We start from the raw sequence: 17889 nt of genomic DNA on the forward strand, positions 1-17889 counted from the left end.
ACAGAGTAGAGCTAGGGTGTCCTAGGTAATGGGGCCAAATTAGCCCTAATTGCATCTTACTGAATTTACTGTCATAACTGAAATACTATTTGGACTCCAGGTACCTTCTGATCAAAGGATCTTGCATCAGTGTAAAATACCTCAATTAAACACAACAGCCACTCGGGATATTAACCCCCACAGTATTGAGATGTAAACTGCCCAGAAGGGTAATGTTGCAAACCAAACGCCCATCAATTTTGGAAGCCACACTTGAAATGCTGAGAGTGTGATTGTCCCAGGTGCTGTGCAACTACAGCTTTCACTGCCATGAACTGTAGTGGTGAGTGCTGAGCACCTCATGATGGGCAGGTGGATATGCATACAAAGATTAAGGAAGCCAACATACAAGTCTTTGGTTTAGACTGACACTTCTTCAGCAACAGCAGCAGAACAGATTACAGTCATGACATACTGAATCCAATCTCTTGTTTAGGTCACAATGCAAGCTGGTTTTGCTTTGGCTATTTTTATAAGGAATTATAAGAGGATGATGTGTCCCTTTATGAGAGAACTGTCAGCAATGTTGAGAGAGCCCAGCTGTGGGGCATTTGACTGGGAAGGGAGTGTCCTTCTAAGAGTTTTAACAAGCTCCCAAAAGGGCAAGCAATGGAGGAGGAAGCAAGTGGTGGGGAGAGCAGGAGGGGGGTAAGTAGCATTGGGGACAGATCCAAAGGGTTCCTCTCCTGTTGCCTGGGATAGGGTGGAAGGACTTGTTTTTGTTTGTTGCTTAAAGAGCGTGTTTTATTTGGCAGGGCTGGCTGAGCAGGTCCTCAGGGAACCAAACATGTCTGCAGAAGCCAGCAGGGTAGGTATTCTGCTTATGGGAATAGTATTTGTTTTAAGGCAGTGGTCTCCAACCGTTTTAAGTACGAGATCACTTTTTGAATTAAAGTCCAACCCAGTATCTACTGTGTGCCACCCCCCACCCAGCAAGTCAGTCTGTGGGGGAGGGAAAGTATAGGGGGGGAGGGCAGATTGAGGCCCCTGTGGTGAGGGAGGGAGGGAGTCAGAGGCAGGGGCAGGGGGCCAGCTGGTGGGAAGATCAGAGCCTGGGCAGCTTGTCCAGGTGCGCAAGGGTCTCCTGCCGCTGCACACACCCTTATGGAGGCCCAGGGGACATGTGCCTCCCCCAGTCTGTGTGTGGGGTGGAGGTGGCTGCTGCTGCATGCTGGGCTTTGCACCCCAAGCCCCACTGCAGCTGCCCAGGGAATGGTGCAATGCCATGTGTGTCCCACCGCTGGGCAGGCAAAGGGGTGCGGCTCAGCCCAGCGGTGGGACGCATGTGGCATCATGCTGCTCTTGGAGCAGCTGTAGCTGGGCTCAGGGTGCAAAGCCCAGTGTGCAGCAGCTGCCTCTACCCTGTGCACAGATCGGGGAGGGGCACATGCCCCCAGACCTCCACTTAGGTGCCTGCAGCGGCAGGAGTTGTCCCCCCTGCCTGCGTGCCTGGATGAGCTGCCCAGGCTCCAAATGTCCCACCACCTGGCCCGGTGGGATACCAGATCGAAGGTTTTTTGAAGTCAAGATATATGACATCAATCTCTTCTCCCTTGTCCAGGTGACAAGTCACCTGGTTGTAAAAGGAAATGAGATTGGTCAAGCAAGACCTGCCTGCAACAAAGCCATGCTGGCTGTCCCTCAGGATGTTGGCATCGACCAGTCCATTAAGGATGGCCTCTTTAATAAACTTTTCTAAGGTCTTCCCCGGGATAGAAGACAGGCTGATGGGCCTATAGTTTGCTGGATCCACTTTCCTCCCTTTCTTGAAGATAGGCACCACATTGTCCTTCTTCCAGTCTTCGGGCACTTTACCAGAGCACCAGGAGCTCTCAAAGATCCATGCCAGGGGCTGGGTTATGATGCTCGCCAGCTCCTTGAGTACCCTGGGGTGTAGATTGTCAGGACTGGCTGACTTGAAGGTATCCAGCTTCTCAAGGTGTTCCTTCACGAGGTCAGCATTGATGGAGGGCAGGGGATCTCCCTCACCCGGACCTCCCTGTCCTGTAGTGGGCATGGACGTCCCATGGGACTTATGAAAGACTGACGCAAAGTACCCATTTAATAGGTTGGCTTTTTCCTGGGCGTCAGTTGTCCCATCTGGTTCAGCAGGGGTCCAATGTTGCCCTTGCTTTTCTTCCGGCTCCCCACATATCTGAAAAGGGGGGACTGTGGTCACTCTGGAGGATAGGCTGGGGATACAGGTCATCTTGGAAAAGTTCACAATGTGGACAGATCAAAACCTGATGATGTCCAACACTGGGAAGTGTAAAATGCTCCACCTGGGGAGAAATAACCTGCAATATGCTTACAGGCTTACCAGTGCTACGCTTACTAGCACCACAACTGAAAGAGACCTGGGGGTTTTGATAAACCATAGAATGAACATGAGCCACCAATGCAATGCCGTAGCCAGCAAACAAAAACACTTAGCATGCCTCTACCAATGGACCTCAAACATCTAAGGATGTCATCCTCCCACTTTACTCAGCTTTAGGGAAGCCACAGCTGGAGTACTGCATCCAGTTCTGGGCACCACACTTCAGGAAGGATGTGGAGAGACTTGAGAAGGTCCAAAGAAGGGCTCTGCATATGGTTAGAGGTATAGCGAGCAGGCCATACGATGAGGGCTGAGAGACATGAGTCTGTTCAGCCTGGAGAAGAGAAGACTCAGAGGGTACTTGGTGGCAGCCTGTAAATATATAAGGGGCACACACCAGGGACTGGGAGGACATCTGTTTACCAGGGCTCCCCAGGGGAAGACTAGGACTAATGGTCATACATTGCTAGAAGACTGCTTTAGATTAGACATGAGGAAAAACTTCTTTAAAACTTGAGTGCCCTGGGTCTGGAATAGACTCCCCCCAGAGGTGGTGTAATCATCTACTCTAGGTATCTTTAAAAAACGTCTGGACTTGCACCTTGCTGGGGTCATCTGACCCCAGCAGGCTTTCCTGCCTAACTGAACATAATGATCTTGAGAGGTCCCTTCTAGCCCATAACATCTATGAATCTATGAAACAGCTTTGAATTTTAGAGTTCAAAATCTTAATTTTATTGCAGCCTACTCAAAGGGTTATATACATGATATGTACTATTCAGCACAGTTAGAAGTAGCCAGTAATATTATTTAATGAAAAAATATGCAGCATACACGGACAACAATTAATAGACTGCATACAAAACTATCTAATACAAATGTCATAAATAAAGAAAATGAAATTAACTATAGCCCTCCTCCTCTCACCCACCAGGAGATATATTTACTGCACACCCACAATTCCATCTTGTAAAGCGTTCTTTGTGATGGGGTCTTGAATCACCCAGTGTTTGTGTCCAAAAAGCCTGTTATCATGACATCATTCATGCTGTCCAGGGGGCTTGTTAGAGGAAAATCGGCTCCTTTATTTTCTTGTCTTATTGTTCAAGCCAATCTATAATTTAGGAAAGGGATGTTATCACTCATTTTTAAAACTGAAGGAAATTGAGAACAGAGATTAAAAGACTTGCCTTATGTCATGGAGCAACTCTGTGGCAGAGCATGGAATAGAATTTCTGACTCATGGTCGTGTGTTTTAACCACAACTTCGTCCTTCCGCCCTTATGAGGAGGCCACATAATGATATGCACATTCATCGTGATCAGTGAATTAAGTTTCAAGTAAAAAAAACAACCCAAAACATAAATTTGCTACTCCTTTCTCAGAGAATTTATCCTTAACAAAGCAAACAAATGAGACCCACTCATGCAGAGTCTGTATTTTGTTGCCTTACCTATAACAGTATCATTCTTATCAGAGGGTCTGTACATATGGGGTATTAACACTGGTGAATTTGTATGGATTTTGTACATTGATATATGTTACTCTGGGATTCAGAGCAGATATATGGCCTTTTATCCCTGGGGTAACTCCTGCAGTAGTTTTCTAATAATGCCTTGGCAGAAGTTGTCAAGAGAGCTGGTAGTAGACAACTTGAACAAACAGCTATCCTAGAATAACTGTGAAAACACAGCACAAACACTGGGGACTTCACCTCTGTTTTTTTTCCAGAAATGCAGGACCAGATTTTGTGTACAGAGTTATGTTGTGCACCTGCTCTTTTTTAACACTGGAGCAAAGGCAATTTACATTGGTGAATATATGTGTCCACACTCTCAGACTGTCAAGGCCCTAAAGGCAAGGACAGGATTATATAGGGAGTAGGGAGGCAGAGAATGAGGTGGTGAAGCAACCCAAAGTAATAATTAGGTACTAGGTCATGAGAGACAGCAGAAAAAATAGAGCAGTAGATGGGGATAGTTTCTGTAATGAAAATACAGTAAAAGCTTTGTTATCCGGCATGAGTTGGGTAACGGGGGTGCCAGTTATCTAAAAATTCAGGTTATCTGAGAGTTATACCCTGCGCAGCCAGGATCTCAGGTGGCCCAGCAGGCAAGTAAGTTTTGATCTACTTACTTTTATCTGTGCACGGGGCAAGGAACCTGCTCCCTGTGCCTTGCTGCCGCTGCTTTGAAAGTGGTGTAGCATGGTGCCGTGTGTGTCCCACTGTTGGGTGGGTCCCAGCACCACCACCACCCGCCCAGAGTGCAGCGCAGCCCACCCTTGTCCTGCCTCACGCTGATCTATTAAATTCTGGTTAATAGAGTATTCCAGTTAGTGAAATGCCGGTTAACACAGCTTTTACTGTAATACTATAACAGGAACTAACAATGGTTATGAAGGACAGCAGTCAAAAAGATGAAGGTTACATTTAAAAGTCAAACCTCACCACTGAACTAGTAAAGCCATCTTGATCATTTGTTTGTGTGTTGTAGCTTCTCCACTCCTGTTCCTGAGTCTTGTATTTTTTTATTGTAAGCTTTAGGGGCAAGGACTGCCTCTTTATGCATCTTTGACAGTGGCCTTTGCACACAACTGTAAATCCATCATAATTACAATGAGAACAAATGCCTCTATAATGGCATTGGCATTGGTTACTTTTTCTATTGTTCTCATTTCTCTGCTCGGTCTTTCTCCACTCCAATCATCCTATGGTAGCAACTGCTTCCTCCTGCTTGTGTTTCATTCCTGGCATCCTGATCTAGACTCCTGTCATTCCCTTTACTATGAAAACTGAGTGCTTTGTACAACAGTTATATACTGGACTTCATTGTCTGGAAGGTGCCTTTGCTTATCTCTTATATGTAGTTAGCCTTCAGTGCCTGGACTCCCCATGGTAACACAGGTGAGTTTTATTTGCTGCACTAAAACTTGTTCCAGGAGAGGAGGGTAAATACAGAATGATTTCTATGTAAACAATGGCTGTAGAAGAGAAGGAAGGGTTAGGAATCTGAACACATAGGTGCAGATAAAACCAGTTTGAGCAGAATATAGCAGACTGAATAGGCCTTTGTAACCTACAGTCATTACTCATACACTGATACTTCCCTCAGCTTGCACTGTGATAGGGTTGCAAAATTATGGTTTGAGAAAATGCCAAGTTGTCACCACTCTTCTGTCCTATATTAATAAATGATCTCTTCCCCCATGGACTCTTCTCCCATGCTTTATGATCCAAAGATCATGATGTCCTCACTTAAATGCAACTTGTTGTGATATGAAGCATAGCAATCTGTTAGGCATTTAGGGAGAGCGCTGCAAGGGGAAACTGATCAAGGACAGTGGGACACATGTGTACTCTTCTGAGAAATACTACAGGCTCATCAATGGCCATGCATTTTAGAGTCTTCTGTGAAAATGCCCCAGACATGGTGGTTGGAGTCCAATTTAATTCCCTTGGAAGCATGAAGGGTTGAGTTGATGTTATTGGAAATGCAGCAATGGGGCCCAAGCATCTAGCTCATTGAAGCCCAATCCACTCCAGAAGTGATTCCAGGGATCCAAGCCTCAGTATCTCCTCCTAACCTTCCAGTGACAACTAGTACCTACATTCCTTGCATCCTCTGCTTTTTCTTTATGGATATGGTAACCAGTTGGAACATGCCTGAGACAAACATCTATCAAACAATTTTATTGACTGTGGCATCCTCCTTTTCCTAAAATGTTCACGTCATTCTCCATCCCACCTTCATTGAACCCTCTTTGGGGCAGTTTGTCATAAATCCTGTACAGGCCTAACTCCCCAGGATCTTAGCAGGGGAATCAATACAAACAGTCCTTGCTCTAGCTAAAAGCTGCTTGGCTTCTCTGAAAGTCCAACCCTGAACTTCACTCTCTTCCATCCACCTTCTGTTGCTCAAAGAGACACGGCAGTACACATGACAGTTTGGAGGTTGAGGAAAGGCAATACCTTCAAGTCACACCTTGAGGAACAACAATTCCAGTGCTACTGTTGTGAACACTAGAAAGGCCCAGTGAAGACAGGGATGATCACACAGCACTGGAATTGTCCTTCCTCAAGATGTGACTTGAAGGTATTGCCTTTCCTCAACCACCAAACTGTCATGTGTACTGCTGTGTCTCTCTTTGAGCACCAGAAGGTGGATGGAAGAGTGAAGTTCAGGGTTGGACTTTCAGAGAAGCCAAGAAGCTTTTAGCTAGAGCAAGGATTGTTTGTATCGATTCACGGAAGGGGGAACATGAGATAATTTGCCTGTGTTGCGTCAATAACAAGTAGCAGAGTGGAATTGAGCCCTACATGTCCTGCTTCTCAGTCCTGTGCTCAAGCTTCCAAACAACGTTGTCTTCATTAAATGAGATTGGGAGGAAAGGGAAGTGGTGAAGCCAGAGCTGCTTCTTGCTCTTCATTTTATCTTATCATGATCTGTTTGAGCTTATATGTTATTTTCAAATAACATTTCTAAAGCAAACAACAGTTCACATTGTTAATCTCCTTTGGAAAAGTGTCCAACGAAATTTTTATTTTGTATACACACACACACACACACACACACACACACACACACACACACACACATATATATATACATATATATTTGGGGGAGGGGTTTGCAGAAATTCACCAAATCTGACACAAATCAACAAAATGTTTTGGTCAATCCAAATCTGTAACTTTGGGTGAAAAATGTTCCAGCCCAAATATTATTGCCCAGCTGTACTTATGAGCCCAGTCAAAAGAAACAGGCTGAAAAATACTAACAGTGAAATGAACCATTGTAGTTGGAGCCCTGCATAGAGCTGGGAATTGGTTCAGAGAGAAAGTTTAATAATGCAGTGACAGCTGAGTATGCAAGCGATTCCCCTATGGGGCAAATGAAACCACCTCCAGGATAATGTTGGCAAAGGTGAGTATGGAAAGAATTGGCCAGGAGAAAGTACCTATAATGGAAAATGCTCCATCAGCTGCCCACATGCTGTGAAATACTCTTGAAAATGAAATGATTTAGCAGCAAGTCTTGGGGCTTTTGTTTTCTCTATCATCTATTAAAGAGCAAAAAAGGGAAAAAATAATCTAACACATTAGGTTCCTTTGAGTGTATGGATTTGCTTATGGTCGATTTGTTTATATGTATAAAGTAAGTCTTGGTAACGGCCTGCTGATGCCTAATTTCTGGTTTGGCTAAGAGTACTTCGCTGGGAGGACTGCTGTAGGAGATGGAGACTCTATCAGGTAAATGGACCCTGTTCAAGAGCCAATTCTGTCCTTAGTTTCCTGCAGACACCTCCCGCTGGTCCAGGAGGGACCAGCGGGAAGTCAGAGCAGAGTTTGTGTCTCAGGGCAAAATGTGATACATGATTATCCAAGAACAATAACAGGACACTGCAGAATTGGGACCTTTGACCACCTCTGCTTGCTTCTGACTGGAACGGACTTTTCTTCCCTGGAGGGAAAGGACTTCCATTTTCTGAACTGACTTTCCCTACCCAGAATCTCCTTTATTTTGAACTGCTTTTGAGCACATCTACTGACAAAGGCCCAGATTTGGGCAGGCTACAGAGAGCATATTAAAGCTGTACCAAGTTTTAGATGGTCCTTCTCTGATGTAGGGTGACTCCTTGAAATGCATTATGGCTTGAAGCCAGGACAATTCAGCAATTTAAGCCCATTTTGGGGGTGTGCTTTGGGTGTGAGCACAATGCTCAAAGCAAAGCCCACGAAGTATAGATTGAAAATGGAATCTCATCAGGATTTGGATGAATTACGTTGTTAAAAGGCACAAAAACCTCATTTAAATTCTGCTTCATAGCTGTGTTGAGAGAAGGAGCATGAGTCAGTAGTCAAAAGCAGTGTGACTTAGCAAGGAGAGCTTAGGATGGGGTTTTATCTTGCATGACTTTGACCTTGCTCCAACCACTTAGCTGCTTCTTCCCTCAGTTTCTACATCTGAGGAAAGCTGGATCACAATACATCTCTGCCTTTATTAAGTTTGTTATGATCCATGGAAGAAAAGCACTGAATAAGTGCTAGACATTATAACTACTTGTGCTTGAAACTTAGTAACGTAATATTTGTTTCTTTTCATTGTCATGACAAAGGCACTCTTACTATATGAACTGGTTTTGAAGACAGTGCCTATCTCCCTCTGTCTCTGTAGCAGTCTCTGAGTGGCTTTAGAAGTTACATCTGCCACGAGGGCACCCAGCAAAAACAAGATTTTCAGTGCTGTGAAAAATGACAGAGTCCAGGCCTAGTGATGAAAAGAACCTGTGCCCTGTGTTTGACAGTTGTTACCAGGATAAAACCTAAACAGATAAGAGGCTGTATCTTAGCTAGGGTGGAAAGAGTCAGGCCTATTACATCATCAGCTATCATCTTCAGGGTTTTGTACTGCTGCCCATCACCATAGCATCTCTGCTCCTCTATGGGCATGCCTACATGAGACACTAACAGCGCAGTAGACTAATTCTACTGTGTGTTAGCGGGTTACGCAAAAACCATTAGTCTACTGCACATTAGCCTCACTTAAAAAGCACGTGCTGGCACTAATGTGCAGTAGCACTGATTATAGCACATTAAGTTTTTACAGTGTGATTACAGCAACTTAATACACTGTAATTATGGTGCATGTAGACATGCCCCATGTTAACTAGGTCGACTTACAAAGGGTACTAATGAGCATGATGGAGTCCCTAGCATTCTTCCCATTTTTTTAGCTTAAAGGAAATTCTGGGTAGGATTTGTGCTCAGCTGGGGGAAGGGAACAGTGATGTTCTGGGTGTGATGGAAACTTTTGTGCTAAAAGAAGGCTCTGTAGCATTCCTGAAAGCTGGTCAGCTTTTGGATTATGTAACCTGGACAGTACTCCAAGAGATACCCCCTCTCCAATTGAAGGGATCAGAGCAAGTGCACAAGTGCTGTGGGAGGTGTAGGGACTCTCCTCCCCCTATCAAGCAGAGCCAGACCACCAATGGGGACTTAACCATATACCTTTTCATGAGAGAACAGTACTGGGAACATAACAGGCATAAACCAGAGTGTATAGGGGACACTACAATGCCCGAGGGGGCAGGATTCAGTAAAGGTTAGACAGTTACAGTCATTGACAAAAGACAGGGTTAACAAAATATAAAACACGAACAGCAGAACAATACTGGTTGGTAAAATATAGAAGGCACAAAATGTCAAATAACAAGGAATATAGGGCCTAGGTACCAGGAGGAGGGGAAAGAGAGAAGACATAATGACCCCTTTCCACTGCAACAAGGATTTCTCCCTGTTGCTTCACTCACCCCAGCTAGGGCTTGAACTCAGATCTCCTACATGGTGGGCTGAAACATCTACTATACAACCACCAGTGCTAGCACTGCTCCAAGCTGCTAGGGGTCTTGGACTTCCAGGAGCCCCAGCCTCATGTCCAGCTGCCCAGCCTCTTATTAGAGGAGCTGGAAGCAGAGCTGGGAACCTCTCAGGTCACTGCTCAGATCCTTGCTGGAGCTGGGGAGCCTCTCCTGCTGGCCACAGCCTCTCATAGGGGATCCTGGAGCCCAGCAGGGAGCCTCTCCTGCCGGCCGCACGCCGCGCTGCTGAGGGTTCAACTGCTGCCTGGTCCTTCAGGCTCTTTTGGGGCAACTGCTCCTGCCCCACTGGCTCAGCTCTTGCCAGCTCTTTGAAACTCCTTCCTTGTGTTCCTCCCCTGAGTCAGCCACGCTGCCCCTTTTATCCCCTCCAGGTGACCCAAGGGGCCAATCAGGGGACACAGAGGGTGAGTCTCTGGGGCCTGATTGGTGCGGAAAGGGAATCCCAAGTCCTCCAATCATCTTTTACTCCTTCAAAACCCCTGGGCTAAGTCACTGCCAGCTAGCCCACCACAATTACTTGGATTTTCTCTAGAAATATGTTCAATAGTCAGGTCCCCTCAACAGAGAATGCCTAAGCTACAGCTCTTGCTCCCCATGTTTTGTGATTTGCACTGTCCTAGGGGGGTCCAGCTCTCTCCCTCTTCCTGTAGATAACAATATTAGGTGTGCAACACCCCTAGATAGAGACCCTACCATTTCCATCATGATCCTGTCTTTGTAAAAGACTAGTTGGCAGATTTTGGCATTCCCAAAAGGTGATTGAGAATTGTATCTTGGAGTCAGCATTAGTCCTGGGAAACTTAATGTGTCTTTAAACGGAGATTTACCCCTGCTCAGGGTGATCCAGGTCAACACAAGTTCAAGGGCAGCTTTCCCTTCTGTATCAGAGGCTCAGAGTTTGGATTTCATTACACCAGGAGCCTAATGTGAGTGACAGGCATTTTAAAGCTGTGGTTGGAGGCCTGAAGGTTGCTGCTTGTGTGAGAGGAACGCTGGCACTTTTGGTTGCAGTGGATGTTTTAGGATCAGCTCCTTAGGTTTTAGGATCAGCTCCTTAGGTTTGAATAGGATCTTGGTCACAGGAGTAACTCCACTGAAGTCAATGGATTCTAGCTAGGGCAGAGGACCGTGTCCTTTGTTTCATTGCTTCACTGGGCAAGAGAGGAAAAGAATCCTGACCAATAAGGAAAATGCAGTTCAGCTACAAGCTGCAAACGATCTATTTCTTTGCACTATCCATTCAATTCTGCATGTGCCTTCAGGGATTGCTGTGCTGTCCCTCCCCCCTGCTGTTTGTCTGGGAGCACTGGATTTAAATGAGCACCCCCAACCTTTTTTTCCAATTCTCTTTTAAAATTTAATTCCAGTTAAACTCAGGCATAACATAATAGCAGCTCTACAAAGAACACAGCCATAATGGACCATGCTTTATGGGTTACAGTCAGTGTGAGGCAGTGCCTGAGTGCTGTACTAGCTCTTGTTCTTTTAACATAGTCCCATCAGTAGGTCTAATTTGACTTTAAAACACTCATGTACTAAGTGGGGAGGCATCTTCTTCATTCCTATATAAGAACAATTAGGAACAAATACTTCAAGCTTATGTTTTGTGTTCAGCATTTGGAGTACCTTCTCCTATACTGACCTCTTTGCTCCTGATTTGCGTGTCCCACTACTGGTGGATCTGCAGCAGTCACAGAACTAAAGATGCTTAACATCTTCAGTATCACCATTGATCCAGAGGGATGCACAAGGGCTTTCCAGGTAGAATTAGGGGATGGGAGTTTATACCTCTTCTCCGTCTTCTCTAAGTAGCACAAGCTAATTATTTTCATTGTTTTTGTATCTTATTAAAAAATGTGATCCCCATGTATTCACTGCTGTCTCCTACTATGCAGGGAGATGGATCCTTTTTGGAGGAAAGAATCTTTTTTTAATGGATTATCAGCACTGTCTTTTGCAGTACCTAGATTTTCCATGAAGGTCTCCCTTCTAAATCTGATTTAGCCCAACTCTCTTGGCTGATGGGATCCTACAGTGGGGAAAAGACAGACAGCCCTCTTTCGTGGGGATTTTGGTACTGTAAAGCAAACCAAAAATTTCAGAATTCTCCCTGACGGGGTGGAATCCTGGCCTAGGATGGCATCTCCGAGTGCAGCTGCAACCCCCCAGAGAAGGCCCAAGTGTTTTGGCAAAGGAAGATTGCATAGCAGCTGCCTGCACCAAGACCTGTCCCAACAATGGCTTAAGTTTATCCCATTAAGTAGGAACTCTTCCCTTTCACAATGGTGAGGCTTTTATTTCCTTTGCAGTTTCAGTGGGAGATGGATGAGTTTGCTCTGCCTGTAGACTTATAATGTTCTTGATTTCTTAATGCTCTTCATCTATGCTGGGTTACCCAGTCCTGCACCTACAAGCTGTTGTGGGCAGATGCTTGATTGTTAAAATAAGTGCCTTTGTGCTTGCGTTTTATTTTCCCTCAGCCCTGGCATACTCTGTAAGGCTAGTTTGACTTCACACCCCATCATTAGTCCTGCTTCTATATTGGCTCCTCAGGTCCTTTTCGAATCAGAAGCCTGGGACTATTGATTGCCAAAATGAACTTTAAAGGCTCATGGTTGCCTCTGGTAGCTTTGATTTACTTTATCTCCTTTATGCTTTCGTTTAATGGGGCCTTTATAGGAAGAAGAAAAGCATGAAAAAGCAGGGATCTGTGCATCCCAGAGAGAGCCCTGAATTAGAAAGGCTTCTCTCCTACATGTTTCCCTATCTGCCTAAACCCCTCCATTCAGAGATATCTTAAGATGGATATGGGAATCCCAGGCAACTGACAAGCCACTGGCTGAAAAGACAATTAAATCTTACTAAAGCTGCTTTTGGCATAGGATCTCATGACCTGGTGCAGAGGTTTTTTGATCAGTCATATTGGGTCCAGCTGTTTCAAATTTCCTTTGGGCAGAAAGGCCATGAACACTCTCCAGGGTTGGTAACACTGTTCCCATCTGCCCATCACCTCTGAAAAATGAAATCCCTGGGGCAGATTCAGGGCTCTGTGTTGTTGGTCTGCTCAGGGTGAAACCCTGGATCCTTTGAAGTGAATAGCAGAAGCTCCCATTGAATGCGATGAGCTGGGATCTAGATAATAGGGACAGGATCAATCTTTCCAGTGCTGAGTACAACACTGGGCATGAACAATCACTATTGGGGCCACCCTGAGCTAGTGATTGTACAACTAAACCCCTGTAAAACCTTTATCCTGTGCCTTTCTGTGTTGGTGCAGAACTGCGAGATTCTGGATGTGAAAGAGCGCACCTGTGATCATTGAGGTGGATTTTTGATAATCTGTCCTGATGGTCTCTTGTTTACTTCAAAAGTAGCTCTAGCCTGTATTATGGGGTTGCAATGGTTGTTGGTCTGCTATTTCCATTACCCTGTTATATTGCAGCTGTCGCATGTGCTATGCTGATAAACAGACTTGCATGCTGGATTGTGTAGGACAGATTGTAGCAAGCTGTGTCTGTGTGCTTGGCTCTTGCTTCTGCCCAGCTGCCATGTTGAGCTGCTCTGATGGAGCCTCCTGGTGACTGACTTTATCACTATGTGACTGCATATTTGACATGGTCCTGGTATGACTGTATCAAGCACATTGCCTGACTCACAATACAGACCCCTTCTTTGTAACAATATATGTACTTATGTGATGTGGCAGAACTGCCTTACTCCTTTAATGATCACGCAGAACAGACCTGGGGCTGGCTAGTGATTCTCAGGTTTGGCCAGTAATTTGAAATCTTTAGTCTTAGCCCAAGGTCAGAGGATGAATAGGCTCAGAGACTGAACCCTCTTTTGATCCCACGAGGTTGGAAGGCTGTGGGACATGAAGGGTGGGGTCACGTGGGAGGCAGCTGGTACTGGTGCTGTATGGTGTACATCTTATGAGGAGAAGTAGGAAGGGTCGTTCTCCAGGGCTGCCAATCTGGCACCTGCCCAAGGCAGCATGTTCATGAACAGCAGTCCTGAAAGAACATGCAGGTTTCTTCCTATTCTGATACATGTCAATGGGCTTTGTTAAAGGATGTGCTATTGAAAGTGAGGGGTGAGAGAAACAGACAATCTAGTATAGCAGAAGACAGTTTACTTTAGTCTGGAGGATGCGACAATCTGGACATATGATATCTATTTCCAGCTTTCTCAGTGACCTGATCTGTGTCTTGGGCCTCTCCCTGTCCCTCTGCATCCATTTCCCTGCTGACCTTTGTCTGCTTGGCATCTTTGCTCTTCAGAACAGGAGCAGGAGCTGTCCCTCTGTGTGTGTGCACTGCCCAGGACCTGGGGGCATCTAGGCACATTGTAATAAAAAGTTATCTTAATAGCAATAGTCCAGAAAAGGGTAACCAGAAGAATTGGTTTAGGAAGATGGAAAACTAGAGAAGGGATATCTGGGGATAGAAGAAAACCCAGGGGAAGGGAAGCTCATTTTGCATGACCTCTCTCTGAATGGTGTGTCTTTTCCCCCATCATGGTTTCAGCAGATCAACTGGCACTCTGACCCCAGGTACTTCTGAGTGGCACTGCACTGTGACGCTCACCAGAATGAACCTGTTTCTAGTTTGCTGATGTCCTCAAGCCAGCTCTCGTAGCATGGCTGCTGGTGAGATGGAGGCTTGTACAGTCCCATTGAGGACTGAAACACAAGAGAACTTCACGAACTTCAAGAGAAAGTCAAGGATCTTGGGGAGCTATTATTGTCCTGGTCAGAGTGGCCTCATCTATCTAGGGACTAGAGATTTCTATCTTAATCTGCTTGTGTTGAGAAGGCAGGAGTGAATCCTCTATGATATGCAGTGTGCTCATGCATACTCATTGGTGTGCATGTGTGCCCAGGCACACATGTGTGCCCCTTGCTCCTCCACCCACACTGTCTGCATTGAAAAATGTAACACTACAGGACTAAAATTAGCTTTGGAGCATTTGTCGTCATGCCAGTGACATTTCTTGGCAGCACTGAAAATACCATAGGGGAGGAAATGCATTGTTAACTCATTCTGCACAGTCAGCCCATGTCCTGAAAGGTAAGTAATGTAAAAAACAATGAGATCCTCTGTACACAGGGATCAAGTAGAGTAGAGGAGTGGACACTGGGCTGGGACTCTGGAGATGTGGGTTTTGTTCCTGGCCATCTCAATGACTTGCTGTGTGACTTCACACAAGTTACTCAGGGTTGGCCATGTCATGCATGTGCTTATTCAGGGGGAAACCAGAGTCCTTTTACTGCCTTGTAATTGCCAAACATAGTGGCAAGGATGGGAGGGAGAGCAGCTGCTTGGCAATGCAGATATGTAGGGATCGAGTGGTAGTGGGTGGAACGTTGTCTCCATCTCTTCCCCTGGCCACTCTCCTCATGAGGAGAGTTACTTCTCTCATTATGGGGGTGGCAAAGCTTTGCAGTCCCCATAGCTCAGGGAGGATTACAAGATATAAGGTGGCTTGTCTTTAGTCTCTGTGGACTAATTTCCCCCCTGAAGAAACAAGGGTAACACTTAACATTTTAAAGATCTTTGAGAAAGACAATGGCCAAGTGATATCAGCAGATCTCTTTATCTCTGCACTTCATGCGCCCTCTGTGGAATGGTTTTTCTGAACTAATATTCTGTCAGTCCCTTCCCCTACCACAAAAACGCTGTTTTCTCTTTCAGTCGCTGCAAAGAAAAATACTGCCAGCTGCTTTTAGTTCCAACCAGTATCCTGGAAATGGGGTTTCTGACACACCCTCTGATATTACTGGGAATGGTCCCAGTAAGAGACGAAAGACAGGTTACATCTTGGAGGATTTCAAATGGGTTAATGGAGGAGTGGGGGGAAGAGGTAGGTGGAGCGACTTGGAAAAGTGTCTGGAAAATGAGGGGTTTCTCTTCTGGCTCAGAGGTTCAACTCCAGGTCAGGTCAAACTAGAGAAGAATTATCCCCTCTGCTGGTTGTGTGGTGTCCTGTATGAAATGAGTTGATGGTTTTAGGACTTTGTAGCCCAGAGATCTCAGCACGGTTTGGAGTAATGAAGCCTCATCAGTCCCAGTAGGGAGGCTGAACCTGGACCGGACAGTAGGGGCTCAGTTCCCATTCTCCTTTGTAGAACTTGACTGGCTCTGGGTTGCGAGGTGTAACCACTCCAGTTGCTCTGGCAAAACAAGGTTGCAAAGAGAATGGGCATCAGCTCAGGCCTGGTCCCCAGAGCTAAATGTGATTATCTTCATTGTCTGTATGCAAAGAGCTGTATCTAATTTGAGCTCCTTCAAAGGGGCCAGGGCACTGACTTCCACCCCTGAGGCGGAGCTCCACACTCACGCAGAGGAAAATGCAATGCGAGGAGCTACTCAAGGAGGCTTTTAGAATGCAGGGACCAGGCCATTCCTACCTGCCTGCGGGCGCACATCAAGCAGCTATTCAGTTGCATGGCTGTTCTCATGAAGGTCGCAGACACATGCCCTCGAATATAACCTATAAATAGTCCTACCTGTAAACATGGCACTAAAGGGTGACCAAATTAGGGCAAGCTGCTTTCTAGCCTGCCATCCCAGGATGGTGCTGGTCATGACGTGCATTCTCCTCAGTCACCTGCTGCTCTGATCACATGGTCCCTCTGCGTCTTTGTTTGATGGGGCTGGATTCTGAGCCCCGTAATCAGATGTGACCTATCGCCTCTGACATACTGGCTGAAGCTGGGAGGCTGTTGACCTTGAGATTTGGTCCCCAGGGATTTACTGTGTGGAAGTGTCTGATGTGTTGTTTAAGGACTGTCCTGGAGTCAGTGTTCCAGGGCAGATTCGGGGAACGGCTAGTTACCCAGGAGGCCCATCCAGCAGGAAACATTTGACCTGAAGCTAGATGGGGACTTACCTGCAGTGAATGTAATTTTTAGTGACTGAATAATAATGAAGTAATAATGCATATTGTTACATAACCTGGCAAAACTACAGGTCATCCTCCAGCAGGAAGAAACCTCAGGTAGCAGAGCAAGGCATGTGAGGTTACAGGTGAGGAACAGCTACATGATCATGTATCCACTGGCCTTTGCCTTTTAGGGTGATGACTTCACACAGGTTGGTAGCTTAACTGGATCCAGGTAACTCTCCATGACCTGTTCTAGCCACTTGACTATGCTACTTCTAACCCATGGTTTCTGCCAGGACTTCTCATTCCACAAATGAAAGCATCCAGTGTTTCGCAAGCACACAGTTCCTGATTGGCATGCACTGTTCTGTATTCAGCAGGAAGCAGTGGCTGGACAGTTGCCAGGCAGTTATTTTATTGTTACTAACTGGAGGAGTGCTGGTAGCACAGACCATTGGTGGGTTCTTGGATGAATGGTAGGACAGTGATTATTAGGAACAAGAGTAAGGCAAAGCATAATGTAATTTTCACAATGAGACGGAATATATTTTCAGTTTTACTATCTTCTTACTTACAAGCAGCATGAATGGTATCATACTGGTGTTACTGGATCCAATTCATCTCTGAGGTCATCCTTTGTCTTCAGTGAAGTTACACTAGAATTATTTTGCCCTGGAGTGTTTAAAGTGCTAGAATGCCAGATGAATTGCTACAGATCCATTAGGATATCAGTAGTGTTGGCATCAGCCTGGTCCCCCTAGGTGTGGAACTGCTAGGGGAAGGGTGATGCAGTAATGCTGATGGGGGATTTTCCAAAGAGAAATTCAAATACATAAGAGGAAAACCAGTGTAGCATCAGTTGGTCCCTGTTCTTGCTGTTATCACTTTGGCGCCTGCATGTCTCCGCTCCAGTGCGTAACAAGGATGGCAAGGATCACAGAGAGGCTTTCATATGTGGAGAGACTAAATAAGCTAGAATTTTTCAGTTTAGAGAAAAGACGTCTGAGGAGAAATATGACAGAGGTCTATAAAGTAATGAATGAGGTTGAGAAACGAGGACTTGTCGGATGAGACTTTCTTTATGCAGCTGGCACAGGGTGTCGCCTTGAGGGCTGTGAAAACCTGGCTTGTCTGATATAGGAAGCATGAGTCCTCAAGTTAACAGCAGGAAATGCACTGGGACTTGGCTAGTAGCATACCCATTCTGATGTGGGAGGCACCGGGGGCTGAAAATGCTGCCTCTTTCCATTGTACCATTGGCATTA

This window comes from Gavialis gangeticus, unplaced genomic scaffold (assembly GCF_001723915.1).
Source record: "Gavialis gangeticus isolate Ggan-Ray unplaced genomic scaffold, GavGan_comp1, whole genome shotgun sequence".
NCBI classification, from domain to species: Eukaryota; Metazoa; Chordata; order Crocodylia; family Gavialidae; genus Gavialis; species Gavialis gangeticus.